This window comes from Chelmon rostratus, chromosome 19, assembly GCF_017976325.1.
Source record: "Chelmon rostratus isolate fCheRos1 chromosome 19, fCheRos1.pri, whole genome shotgun sequence".
Taxonomy (NCBI): Eukaryota; Metazoa; Chordata; class Actinopteri; order Chaetodontiformes; family Chaetodontidae; genus Chelmon; species Chelmon rostratus.
The window spans coordinates 5,901,749-5,915,753 of record NC_055676.1 but is presented as its reverse complement, the minus strand read 5'-3'; the positions used below and the strand labels follow the sequence as shown (position 1 = coordinate 5,915,753).

Below are 14,005 nucleotides of genomic sequence, written 5' to 3'. Positions count from 1 at the left end.
TCAGCTCTGCTTGGGATAAAACAATCAAATGCTGGGCCTGACCCTCCAAAAACGCTCGATCAGGCCTTTTTTGAGCTAACGTCAAGTCGTCTCAGCTTTAAAAGCTGCTCTCCTGAATCATACATAAGTGCTGGTGTATGGGTCACATACATCACTGTGTCTTGCTTGGTCCTAAATAACATTCAATGCAGTTGACATATTCAACTTAATGAGACAAATGAGCAACGCGATATTGTTAAATGCATCGTGGCTTTGACACTTCATTTCATGCCGCAGCCGCGGTGGTTGGTTTACTACAAACACCTCACTAAGTGCTCACAGATGGTGTAACGTTGGCAGACATGACCGTCCCTGCCAAATACTTTCTCATACGCCGAGACCGTCACAGCAGAAAGGATTGAACTCCTCTTGGACACCAGCACCGGCAGACAGGAGGAAATATTTCCAACAGCCTATATTCTGTGGAAGGTTAATTGGTAAGGAATACAATATGTCTTTGATTCCCTCAGTGTCAGTCTCACGCTCTCTTTTTCTCTCTGCTTCACTCCACCCCTCTCTCCCTTCCTGTCTCTCTCTTAACAAGTTACTGAGACAAAAAAAAAAAAATGTGTTTCCAATTAGGCTCTCAGGGAAAAAGAACACTCTCAGCTGCGAACGCTACGAGAAATGGCTCTGGCAACAGGACATTTACACCAGAAAATATCATTTTATTTTTCCAAAGAAAAGAGGGAAAACGCCATTTGGGTGAATTAAATGCACTTGTTGCAAATCAAGTTTCACCTGTGTTCAGATTTTAAAAATCCAAAAGTTTCAAGATAATGCAGCTTACTCAAGAAAAATCATCAGCTTTGGTGATTCGCAGTGAAAAGCTGTTACACCTTTTGAAGAAGAAAAACAAAGTTTCAACAAGTAAAATAAAATGCCAGCAACTTTCATTTCAAATTGGCCTTTTTTTCAGCTCGAGTCTCTGCCTGTGTGTGTGTGTGTGTGTGTGTGTGTGAGACTGACGTCATGTGCAGACAAAGGTCCTCTCCTGCAGAGTGTGTGTGGCAGGCGGTCAGTGAGAGAGAGAGAGAGAGAGAGAGGGAGGGAGAGAGAGAGAGAGAGCTTGGCGGAGCCGTCGCGCCAGCGCAGAGAGGCACGGAGACGCAGCAGAGAGCATCAAGGCGACTTCATCTTGGGGAAAAAAACATTAATAAAACAGCTTCAGACACAGGGACACGCTGGTAGGGGGAAAGATCGGAGGAGTTATTCCTTTTCTCCACGGACATAAAATGAAAGGGTTACCTGGCTGTGTATTGGATTTGGAGTCTTGCGCTACACCGCTGCGACTTTGACACCAGAGTTGCGCAGGCAGAGTCTCTAGGAGTTGTCTGTTGGTGGAATTTCAGGCTCCCCGGATCAAACTTGGGTCGGACATCCAGGAACCAGTCGGGGAGTAAGCTAAACTACCTACCTACTGCTCTCACTGGAACAGAAGACACTGTAAGTATTCATATCTCACCCTGCTCCTTGAATGAATCCTCAGAAATAGAACATAAAGATATTTTTTTCCCCATCTGGCTTACATAAGCGCGTCTTCTTGTGCATGCATGGTGTGGGCATCTTTGCATAATCAAAATATACCTGCCACGTAGACGTGGCTGGAAAGCGTCCGGTTCAGATAAATGCTCTGATGGCATCAGCAGATGTCCGGATCCGCTGTGCGCACCGTTATTTCGAGGTGACGCTCGTAGTGCGCCTGAGGACGGGGGACGCGGCTGGAACCAGGACTCGTTGCGCCGGAGTGGGGCTCTTTATCAGGGACCGGGACTGCAACAATATTTGTGGAAGGGAGTAAGCGGGAAAGAAAACAAGCGGGCGTTGGGTCTGGGAGTAGAAGCTTGACATCTGTGTTGATTTTCCACGCTGATCCTCAGTCAGAGAGTGTGTTTGGAATTTTCTTTTAGGTCCCTTCATTGAAAGTCCTCCTCCTCACCTCCTCCTCCTCCTCTCTCCCGTATGTAACCCCTTAACTTTTCCGCCATCCAGGAAACAGGGGTGTTGTCAGTGTCAGCACTTGCAGGTGCTCTAACATGATGAAGCGGGTATTCTGATAGTCCTCAAACATTTCTTGTGTTGGCATCTTCCCAAACTATGCGCCTTGATGCTGTCTGAACACACCAAGCTGCACCCTGGAGTCAGGCCTTTTAAACACAACAACAGTTTGATGAACTATCTGCACTTCTGGCTGAAAAATGCAACACTGATGATAAACCGATGATTCCGGGTCCTTCCACTGCAACAGGATCAGCAATCCTGGGTGACAATGTTAACCAGCGTCACCTGGATGGAGATAGATAACTCAGATCTGATGTGCCTGGGTGGTGGTTTCTTAGTGCCCCTCTGTGACAGAAATACAAACACGTCGTTTGTTTCTCCATAGTTGGACTGCAAAATGGCAAAAGTGGTGACAATATTTCAGCATATAACATCGATCCTCAGTCCTGCATCTAGTTCAGGTTCCGGCCAGCTGCTCTCTGTTGTTCTGGAGTGAGTGAAACCAGGAAAAATCATGCAAATAGCTCAGATTTTTTATTCACCTGAAAAATGCACATGAAGAGCTTGATCAGAGGAGTTTAGCAGTAACTATATACATTGCTGCAAAGTTTATGGTGTAATTGAAGCTATTAGTTGTGTGTGTTAAAGGAGGGGGTTCACAGGCCACATGAGCTCTGTGTGGTGCACAGTGACTCTTACAGAAGAAGATGTCAGACACTTTTTTTGTGTCTAACAAGTCAAGTCAATGAAGCTGTCCAACATTTTAGCCCAAAGCAGAGTATCTCAATAAGGCTGCTTTGTAACTTGGTATTTGTGTCCCCAGAGAAGAGTTTCTAAACTCTGTGGAGACTCTTAACACTTCCTGTAAAGCAGGTCAGGTCAAAATTTTCACTTGACAACAATATATGTATATATGACAACAATGTATTTGTCACCTTCGCAGACTGAATTTGATGCCAAAGCAACACATTCTAATTTCGCAGCCTACTGAGCAATAATAAAAAGGCAACGTCCAGTTAGACTTTAAAAGTGAAGCTTGATGAGAAACACTGCAGGTGGTGTTTGCAGTTTGGTTTGGTTCAGGCACCAAAACTACTGAAAGTCCCCCCTACCTCCACCCCTATACTATGTCTATCGCCCCCTGCTGGTACTGCACCTTTATGCATGCAAGTACTTTTCATGCCTACGCGAATCAAAGCGCAACACAAACGAGCTATCTCTCTTAACCCTCGCTATGTAGAGTTAGTAACAATGGAAACTGCCGTGCACAGGTAATTGCTCACTCCAAACTGTGGGGAGACAGTGGGAAGAATTACTAATAAAACTAATATTAAGAGAAATACAATTTCTACAGTAGCCCAGAATAGACAAACCAAATGCTGGCTCTAGAGAGGGCCTTTCTGTGTTTTTACATTGAAGTGAAGGCCACCATACATTCTCCTACATGCTTGGAAAGGGAGGGGAAAGTGGAGGGGTATTCAGTTGGTTGCTATCTGCAACCTCGCCACTAGATGCCACTAACCCCTACACAGTTGTCCTTTAAGACAGATGAGCATCTTAAAAAAGAAATGCCCGGATGACCATGTCCACATTTTGGGTAATTCCAGGCCTTTTTGCCTACATTTCAACAGGCCCCCAAGATATGTGATAACAGAACAAAGTGACTCATTCATCTTTCCTTGTAGCTGATTATAAAGGTCTGCTGTAAAAACGCCATGTGCTCCCTACATGTCGTCCTTTTGATGTTACCTAATTAATCCTGATCTGGGGCTGAAATGGTGTGTGTGTGTGTCTGCGAATGTGTGCACTAGTGTATTCACAGGGGATAGCAAGAACACTGTTTACCTACCACCCACTGCCACAAACCTCAGGGGGTCTTTGATGCTATAGTGGAGTGTGAGAGGCATTTACACCCCTGTAGGTAGATTAGGTCAGTGGCTTTCAAGCTTCTCAAAATAATGTTTCCTATTGAGGCGCATTTGTTGACTTTTTTTTTTTCTGTTGAAATGTGGGAAGCTCTTAATCGTTTTACACACATCTTTAGGGTTGTATCATTCTTGCTGCAAGTATTAACTGTATTTTCACTTTCACATTACTAACATCCTTAGTGACCCATATCTAAACACATATCATGCTGCATTTTATGACAGTCAAAGCTACTGCAGAGGGGAGGAGGAGATAAGTGAGAGATAGCGATGAAAGCAGATGACAGGAAGAGACTGAGACAGAAAAACTATTTGGAGAACAGCAAAGAGATAGCAGAGAGTAAAAAATCAAAATGTTGTATCGTTGTTGCATTATGACTGCCTTTGCATGCATATATATGTTTTCAGTGGATAATCATACTGTGTCACCCTGGATATGACACTACAGTGCATCAAATCTGTTGACAGGATAGTTCACAGGAGCTCAGTGCTTCCCTCAGTAACCAGTGAAACAGCGCAGGCTATTCATCCTTAAAGTTCTAGATTTGACACGATTACAAGAACAGGCTCATCCGAACATTGTTCCAAAACCTCTCAGATGCTGAAAAGCAAAGTGAATTGGGAAGGGGTGAATTGATGCTTCTAACCTCCGACCTTCTTGCTTAAACCAAACAAAACTCCCTCTGCAAAGACTCATGGCCTCCCCCGAAGATGACTGTTTTACGTTTCCCAACATGAGCTCTGACATCCGTCAAAAGAAAGGGTCCTTGAACCATCTGTGTTGTGATTAGTGAAAGCACGATTTCTCCTCCCCCTCGTCTAAGGACCTGCATTCCACCCATTCTTCCTCCCAGCGTCCAGATTGTTTCCACATTCACGCAGGTAACACAGTTACACTCACAGTTTGCGCGCTGCTGTGGCACAAATTAAATTTACTTCAGACCCATCTGAGGATTCAAGCAAGAGTCCGACCCATTCAAACAGGTATGAGGACATAAAAGATGCAACAGTTACAAAGATTTATTTTGACTTTCATGCACTTCTGTATGTATCTTCTAATGCATTAACCCTGCATCATTTCTGTGGGAAAAGGTCGCCAATGTTTCTTTTTCAGTTTCAGTGCCAGCTCATATGTGAACCTGTGGTTAGACCACTATTTCTTAAGTTACACAGCTGCTGATCATGATTAAGTTGATCACATCCGAAAAAGCATGACACACCACAGCCGCCGCTGGTCCTGATCACACTTCTGGTTTGCTGTGACGTGGGGATTGTTAGAGTAGCACACAATCGCTCGGGTGAAAGCAGGCTACTCCGGATCAGCGGCAGTCAAACAGCAGCAGTGACAGACTGACAGCTTTCCTCAGACTTCAACTGCACCATTTATGCTTGTTGTCTTCTGTTTATGTCATTGCAAAAACATCACGTTCTGTGATATTAAATACATCTGAGTGGTCAAAGAACCATAAAGCGGTGCTCATTTTTTTATAGAGTACCAGCCACCTTTGTTGTACCTTCGACCTCACAGCGTTTTCATTGTGAAAAAGTTGGTGTCTGTTTAGGTGAAGGCCCCAAAACTACTTGGTTAGTTAGGAAAAGGTTGTAGGCTAAAATAAGAGTGTTACGCATGTAACTTAAGTTAAGTTAAAATAAGTCAGCGTTGACTTTCGGTTTCAAATGGGACTGAAACAGCAGTCTCCTGAGTGAAAGTCCTCGGATGGTTCGACCCACACACCCGCCCCACTCCACCCGTTTTACACAGCGTCCCAGCTGTTTTGGAATCAGGGTTATACTGTACGTCACCTGGCTTCCTCCTTTGCTCCCGTCATAAACAATAAGTGTAAATATGTGTCCAATAACCCACTTGCACAGTCGACCTACTGAGTCAACAGCATGAGCTGCCCTCCGGTGCTTCAGACCTAATGGAATCAACTTAGAGGTAGTGGCCTGAACTACTAAAAATGCACCCAATGTGATTGTCATCTAAGTAGACCAGATCAGAGTGGACGTTATTGCTGTCGGCGGGAATAATGGCCACTTCCATTTTGGTAGAGGAAAGTCATGTCTTTTATAAAGTGCTTCCTGGTCGGATAATACAGAATTGCATTGGACAAAACGGAGTGTCAGCTCCACCACGCAGTCTGTTATTTCTTTATCAGGACACTGTGTGTGTATTATCTTGCTTGTCACAGCCACAAAAAGAGACGCTGTGTTAAAAGTCACCCATTCATTTAAGTTTGGACAGGCCTGTGGGGGGTTAGTGGTGACCATGGTATAGATCAGGATAAAGTACTGGAGACTGTTTTGGCTCTCAGACCAAACAGTAGCTGTATGTTCTACTTATGCACAAGGAGGCAATAATGTTGTCGCAAAGTTCCTCTTCAAACTTCCCCGTCCTTCTTTTTTTTTTTTTTTATCTCAGTTGATGTAAAAATAAACGTTGGTTTTGAGAGGAAGCTCTTCTTATCAGTTTGAGGACACTACTGCCATTGTGCCGTGTGTGATGCACAAAGAGTGCAGTTTAGGATAGAAGACACTTTTGACATGATTATCTTAAAATGTGGTTACTGTGTGTTGGGCGAGAAATTCAGTTTCACATGAATTATAAGTTGTATAGATTATCAGTCACAGTACAGCATACATGACATACAATATGAATACACAGAAGTGCAACAACACAGTGCAAGACAACAGTAAACTGTGGACTTGTGTTATATATTGAGGTAGTATGTATGCGGTAGCATTAAGTATACTGGTTGGGAGCCAGTAAGGTGCAGTAAACCCAAGATGAACCCAGTAGTCTAGTTTAATGGATAAATAAATAATGTCATATATTATAATATAATACAATACTATAATGTAATGTAATTCCATAAAATGTTTAATTTATATATATATATATATATATATATATATATATATATATATATATATAATGTATAATAATAATAATATAATGCAATAACAATAATACAATAACTAATATATAATGATAACAATAATAACAGCAAAAATAATATATAGAATAATGCAATGTAATGAGTGCAGGAACCACATGACACCACCACAGTCAGATGACGAGAAAGACATAACAGACAGACAGAAAGAGAGAAAAGCAGACAGGCACATGCTCACCTGCCCACTAGTCTGCTTTCAAGGTCTCAGCGTACCTGTTGAGCACCACATGCTAGACAAAAGGATGTTGGTCAGAGTGACCAAAATTTAAAAAAATCAGCTGTTGGTCACATCATGAGCGAGGCATCAATGAGCCACGCAGAGTCAGAGTGACCGCGGCGTTTAAAATTACGCAATTTCAGCGGCTCGCGCTGGCGGGCACTGGACCGCATCAGATTGTGATAAAAAAACCACAACATGCAGCGGCCCTCCCTCAATCCCTCTTTGTTTCCCTGCTGCCGTCACCATTAAATTCCCTCCTTGCGACTCTTCATCCTGTTGTCTCTCTGTTTGTGTGTGTGTGCGTGTGTGAGGGAGTTGTGCGTTCAGATCATGTAAAGTCTCAAGTCAGTAATAGGAAAGACAGAAAGCGGAACCAAAATCTGCAAGAATGAGGAAGTTATTTTTGAACTCAGCTGTATTTTAAGAATACCCCTTTAATTCATTACAGGAGGTCATTACACTGTTACAACACTCAGAAGGTGTTACAAAACTGAGTGAGTAGCTCCCTTTTCCAAACACTGAAATGTGCACACATGCAGCTAAATAGCCAGGCAGGCAGTACTTACGGAATCTTTCAGTGGGTCTCGGCTTCATCACCCGCGGGGCGCTTGTAGAAGTTGCAGGAGATTGAATGTGTTTGTCACCAATTTAGTGGAGCTTCATTAGCAGGTCTAAGCAACCAGATATAGACACACTCTGCACTGCTTGGCCACTGGTTTTAGATATTACAGAGAAGAATTGTACAAACTGGAGCAGTCATGGTGAGCTGCAAAAAGGCCTGCAGGCGACAGGCTCTCAATGGCTGACTCCAACCTCCAACATGTCATCAAGGTAAACAACTTACTAAAATACAGATGTACAGGAAGTGAAGAGAATCAAATGTGATGCAGAGTTCTGTGCTGATGCTTACATTCTTGGACCAAACTATTACTGTTAATAAAAACACCTGCTTTTCCCAGATGTTACATTTCAGAAAGAATTTCCTGTGGCGAGTCAGTCAACAACATACATAATGCAATATTTGGCATTTTTTTTCACACGTAACTGTGTTTTAAATGTATTAAATATACTTTTTTGGCCATCAGTCCACAATAAAAAAACCTATAGTGACAAAGTGAAAGCATGTGTTCTGCAAACTTACTAGAAGTCAATAAACCAGATCTCTCAGTTACATAAGTATTCAATAACATTCATCCCCCTGGTGGGATAAAACGCGGCCAAATACTCAAAGGTCCTTGAAGTAAACTCGCTGGGGCAAATGTTCACCTGACATGACAACAGCCTGAAGCATCCAGACAAGACAACGCCGGAGTGGCGTCAGGATAAGTCTCTGAATGCCACTGAATGGTGAAGCCAGGACTTGAACAATATAAAGCGTTTGTGGAGACACCTGGCACTTCACAAACGCGCCGCATTCTGCTGACTGTGCCTGAAAGGATTTTCCAGGAGGAATGAAAGAAACGGCCCAAATGCTCAAAGCTTGCGGAGACTTTCCTAAGAAGACTTGAAGCTGTGACTGCTGCCAAAAGGGCTTCTACAAAGCATCGAGTAAAAGCTCTGAATGCTTTGTGTTCATGAGAGATTTCTAGTAGATTTGAAAAGATTTTCAAATCATAGCAATTAATTGTCGATCCATTTTAAGCTGCAAATAATGACGTGGTCTTAATACTCTCCAGCCAACGCATCTCTTCTTATTTCTCTTTCCTTCTTTCAGTGAAGCATGAGGTAACTGCTGTTGTCAGAGGTGCAAGATAAATGCTTGCTTGCTCGATTTTGGCCTTCAGTCTGCTCGTCAGTAAGTCAGACATGTGCAGTTGGACTGAGGTCAGGTGACTGGTTTGGCCAGCGAAGAACATTCCACTGTTTGGCCATAAAAACTCCTTGGTTGTCTCGCATGTGTGTTTAAAAATATTGTCCCGCTGCGTTGTCCTAAAATTGGGAATTTAGGAACTATATAAAAAAACAAGTCAGCCAACCTGGATGTGGAGACTGTCCAGCTCAAAGCTGAAGTCAGCACTTTAATTTTGTAAACACTCGTTTATTTTAAATGTAATGTGCTGAAAAAGAGCCAAAACAATACTGATGCAAATACTTACAGACTGTGCTGTACTGCAGAATATTTATGCCTCCTCCTTTCGGGTTGTCCGTCTTTCCGTCCGTCCATACTGTTCTTGTGAACGCAATATCTCAGGAACACACTGAGGGAATTTCACTACATCTGGCACAAATGTCCACTTAGACTCGAAGATGAACTGATTTGATTTTGAGGGGTCAAAGCTCAAGTTTACTCTGACCTCGTGAAACACCTTTTCGGCCATAACTCAAGAATTCATACGCTAATTATGACAAAGTTTCACATAAATGTCTCACAGGGTAAAATGATGAAGTGATGACATTTTATATCCAGAAGGCCAAAGATCAGCTTCACTATGACGTTACAAAGTTCTGCAAAAACACTTTTCTGGCCATTATTCAACAGCACAACTCAGGAACAGAAGGGGAGACTGTGACTGTAATTTTAGTTCTGCTGTGTCATTGTTTTGTAATTTCTTTGCATGGGAATATTTTTGAGGTCTAATCCACATTGTACACAAGCTTTTCAAATTTAATTTCAGTAATGTACATGCATGCAGGCATTTATTTTCACTCAGTGCACAGCATTAGTAGTTTTGACAGTCCAGAGCAGCCAGTGATAAATTTGAAGAACGCTTTTGAGTCAAACCCTGAAATCTCTGCAGACCGCACTGACGCAATCCCGTATTGCATCTGCTGCGGTGATGTAATCAGTGGAATAGTGTGATTTCATTAGAGGATGACTGAACACACCCAACAATAAACTGCAGAGGAACCTGACACATGTGGTAGAGGCTGTTTATCTGCACGCACTCATTGGTCAATGTTTGGAGATGTTTGGTGACTGTATTTATGTCATACCACCTAAAACTGCTGAATATCTTAAATGATCCAGAAGTACTTAAAGAACACCAAAATAACACTGAAAGATCAATCACAATGAGATATGCACGTGACCTGGTTCTGCTGACCAAGTGTTCACCCATGTTGGACCCAAGTGCAAATACAGTGTGCACTGTACATTTTTGTGCTAGCACTCTGCACAAATGCCACTAGTTTTGTGAAGTGGTGTGCACACCATCCATTTCTGTCATACATCCTAAGCTGCTGTGAGCTGTGTGTCTGAGGGCTTTTCAAGCAATAATTTCATGGTTATATTTTTTCATGCCATTTAGCCTGAAAACCTGCCGTACCAAAACATGTGGAACAGATCATACCAGAAAGACCTTAAAGCAAAGGAGCTGATTAGATGGACATTTGCTAAATGAAAGGGTGTGTTATGCGCCGCTCCGCAGATAATAACCCATGAGCTGGATTTCGGTTGTCACTAGACTTATCCAAGCTATGATCCCTGAAAGAATTTATAGCCAAATTAAAGTGGCTTTTATATGTTATTTATGATTCTGGCTGTTATTTAGAAATAAAACATTGCTTTCAGTGGCTTTGCACAGACCAGAAGCCACTGTGACACCCACTCAGCTTATGTCTGTAGAGCTGTGTGTAAATTTAACTCCTCCCCCTCCCTATATATTTTCTATTATAAGAGTAAATTCTCCAGAAGTACTTGTATTGTCGACTGATTCCCCTAATTCTATTCTATTCTATTCTATTCTATTCTATTCTATTCTATTCAAATATGGTCCAGTTTGTTAGACCAGTTATATTCTGTTCTAGTTGAGTAGAGCCAAGTCAAATACAGTTTAGTCTTCTATGCATCTCAAGTCAGGTCAAACAGGGGCTGTCTGTAAGATTCTATATATTCTATTCTATTCTATTCTATTGAATAAAATATTCTATTATGCTCTGTTCAAATAAAGCATGACATAGTTTGTTAGATCACATCTAATCTATAATATTCGATTCCATTTCATTCTATTGAGTCGAATATAGTCTACTTTACAAGACTAATCATGTTTTATTCTCGGCCATCAAATGTTATGACTGAACATGTGTCATCTTGGGGCTTTGTGTGCTGAGATGGATGCGCTGAAGTGGATGCGGGGGTATCATCCACTGACGACCCGTGAGTCAGCCCATCACAGCCGCAGTCACACATGACTCAGCACCAGCTCTCAATCCCACCCTTGTGCTGCGCTTTGCTGCTCCGCTGCAACTGTTTGAGAGTATGTGTGAGAGTGAGGGTGTGTGCGCATGTGTGTGTGTGTGTACGATGTTAAAGAGAAAGTTGAAAGAATGAAAGCCTATGTGTGTGAGTGTTTGTGTGTATTCTGGGTTGTAGAAGTCCCGTTTCTCTGCTTTCTGGGGTGGGAGTGTTGAAACAATGGGCACATTGTGTGGGGAGCTGGCAAAGAGGAGAAGGGGGGCTGAGGAGGAGGAGGAGGCGTGAGGTGGAGAGGAGGAGACGGGAGAGGAAAGCTGAAGAAAAGAGATGAGAGGAGATGATAACAGAGAGGTTAAATGGAAAGAGGAGAGGGGGGAAGTTAAGGATGGAGTAGTGTGGAAAAGACGGGAGAAAAAAGAGGAAATCGACAGCGTGAAGAGGTTGAAGGAGACCTTAGGAAGCAAGGAATGAGGGGGGAGGAAGAGAGGAGTAAGAAAGCAGGAGAAATGGAAGCAAAATGAATAGAACATGTTGCATGTCTTGTGGATCAGGCTCACGGTTCAATAAATAAAAAAAAAACATGATTTACTCTAACTGAGAAAGGTTTCTTGCTTAAAAGTTGCATGCAAACATGCATGAACAATGAGAATTTGACATGAGATGCTTTTAACCTCAAATAAGTAATTGTTAGCTAGCTAATCTGAGGTACAAGACTAAAATAAACACAGGCAGGACCCTCTAAAGCCGAGTCGACAGACACTCAGTAAAGAGACTTTCTATCACTCGCACATGTTACCTCCATCACTCGTAACTCATTCACATCACACTCTGCACAGCTAAAAATAGTTCTACAGCTTTAAAAATCATCACCATGCCCCAGATGTGTACAATGGTGTTACTGTTTGGTATGATAATTTATGCGGACGTGTGATCACGCTTTGATGCTTCGTGACTTTTTATGAAAATGAGTAATTCTTGCGAGGCTCGGAGCAACGGAGCCAGCAGTTAACTGCGAGATGCCGTGCTGATGAACTGCAGGGGCCGTTTCTTGGACAATAAAACAATGTCTGAACTTTAACATTCAAATGAGCTTCAAGTGATGAGTTCCAAAGCCAGAAGATGTATTCTTTTCTCCATGGACGTAGAAAATTATCATTATTCCCTGTGGAACTGTATGTCAGTATCAAAGCTCTTACATTTGATAAATTAAGTCAATTGTACATCACAGATTTGCCTCAAGGGGCTTTACCCTCAATTCAGAGAAGAAAAACTCTCCAAAAAACCTTGGACAGACATGCAGTGGATGTCTTAGTTACATTACAATAATATCATCATAAAACATATATGAAGAGTATGGATCCAGAAAGACATTAAGCAACTCCACGTGTCCTCGAACAAACCCGTGCCTAGACCTCATCTCCACCGTGGAGACCTGGGAAGAGAACAGCCTGCACAAACACGCAACAGGCAAAGCTGAAACACACCATTCACTCAGATAGCGGAAGAGAAACAAACACAGAGAGAGAGAGAGACAAGAGGAGAGGCTGAATCTCCGGGAGGACGACGATCCAGATCCGAAACATCTGGAGCGAGGCACCGGCAGGCAGGGAAGAGAGAGAGGTCTCAGGAGGGCAGATGGTCCGAGCGAAAAGAGAGGAGGAAGACAGAGAGATTAACACACAGCTGCGCCTGTGGGACACAAATGAACCAACGGTTAGAGGGACGCAGAGTTTACAGCATGCTCTTATGGCCGTAATGGATTATTTCAGACTGAGACTGACCCACGGCGAGGTAACAGCAACAGGCCTGACGGCCTCACGTTTGGATGTGAAGGCCTCAGCAGAGTCAGGCTGTCAGCAGGGAGGTTATTCCAGAGGAGGGGGGGGCACTTACAATTTTGGAAGTCACCAGAAGCAACCTGAATTTTATTTGGATATCAACTAAAGTAACTCGTATCCAAACTTTTGCACACGTGAGTTGTAGATCGGCGTCCCGTCAGTTCAAGAGGAGCGCTTTCCTTGGAAAATTACGGAGCTCATCTTTTAATTAGCTTTCTGTGGAAAATAGCTCCCATATCAGATATTGGCCAGACACATTAATAAATCTAATACAGACTAAACTGTCTCTCTGCATAGGAATAACATGCCAAACGTGAAATTCAGCGGTGTTTCTCTTAAAGCTTGATTCCTCTCAGGGCTGTATTAACAATGGCAAGCAGAGAGTTGGATGACGGATTGCTGAGAAACGGAGAGCGCACTTAATTCAACTTCTGCTCTGGTGTTGGTTTGACTGAACCGGGCCAGTTTATCTCAGCGAGTGTTAGGACGATGATAGCAAAACAGAAAGACAGACTCAAATGCAGGGTTTGGAAAGAGGGGAAAGGACTTGTAATGTCTATAACCCTGTAAAACAAAATGAGAGGATCATTGAGGTTCACAGTGCGTTCACTCTTTAAACATATCTTTCATGAAACGAGAAAAAAGTGAAAATTCTACTAGTTCCACATCAGTTTCATGATGTGACAAGGCTATGGCTAAGTTCTGGTTAGATCTGTGTGTGTTTCCTTCTTCGTTAAGGTTAGGGGACAGTTTCTCATCATGATGACAGCGTAAACCAGTCATGCTCGAAATTCACCCAGGTTCTGAGGAGGATGTCCCAACAGCTGGCCCAACACCATCGTTAGGCCAAAATTTAGAAGAATCTATCTGAAATCAATCTAAAAGACAAG

At 42.7% G+C, this 14,005-nt stretch overlaps 1 protein-coding gene across 1 annotated transcript in view; it reads left to right on the top strand.

Moving 5' to 3' along the window:
• The first annotated feature begins 1,143 nt into the window (after positions 1-1,143).
• Positions 1,144-14,005, top strand: part of lpar1 (lysophosphatidic acid receptor 1) — a 36,011-nt gene continuing 23,149 nt past the window's right edge. Inside the window, exon 1 of the mRNA XM_041960630.1 lies at positions 1,144-1,485. The gene's annotated coding sequence lies outside the window, so the exon portion shown is untranslated. The remainder of the gene's footprint in view (positions 1,486-14,005) is intronic.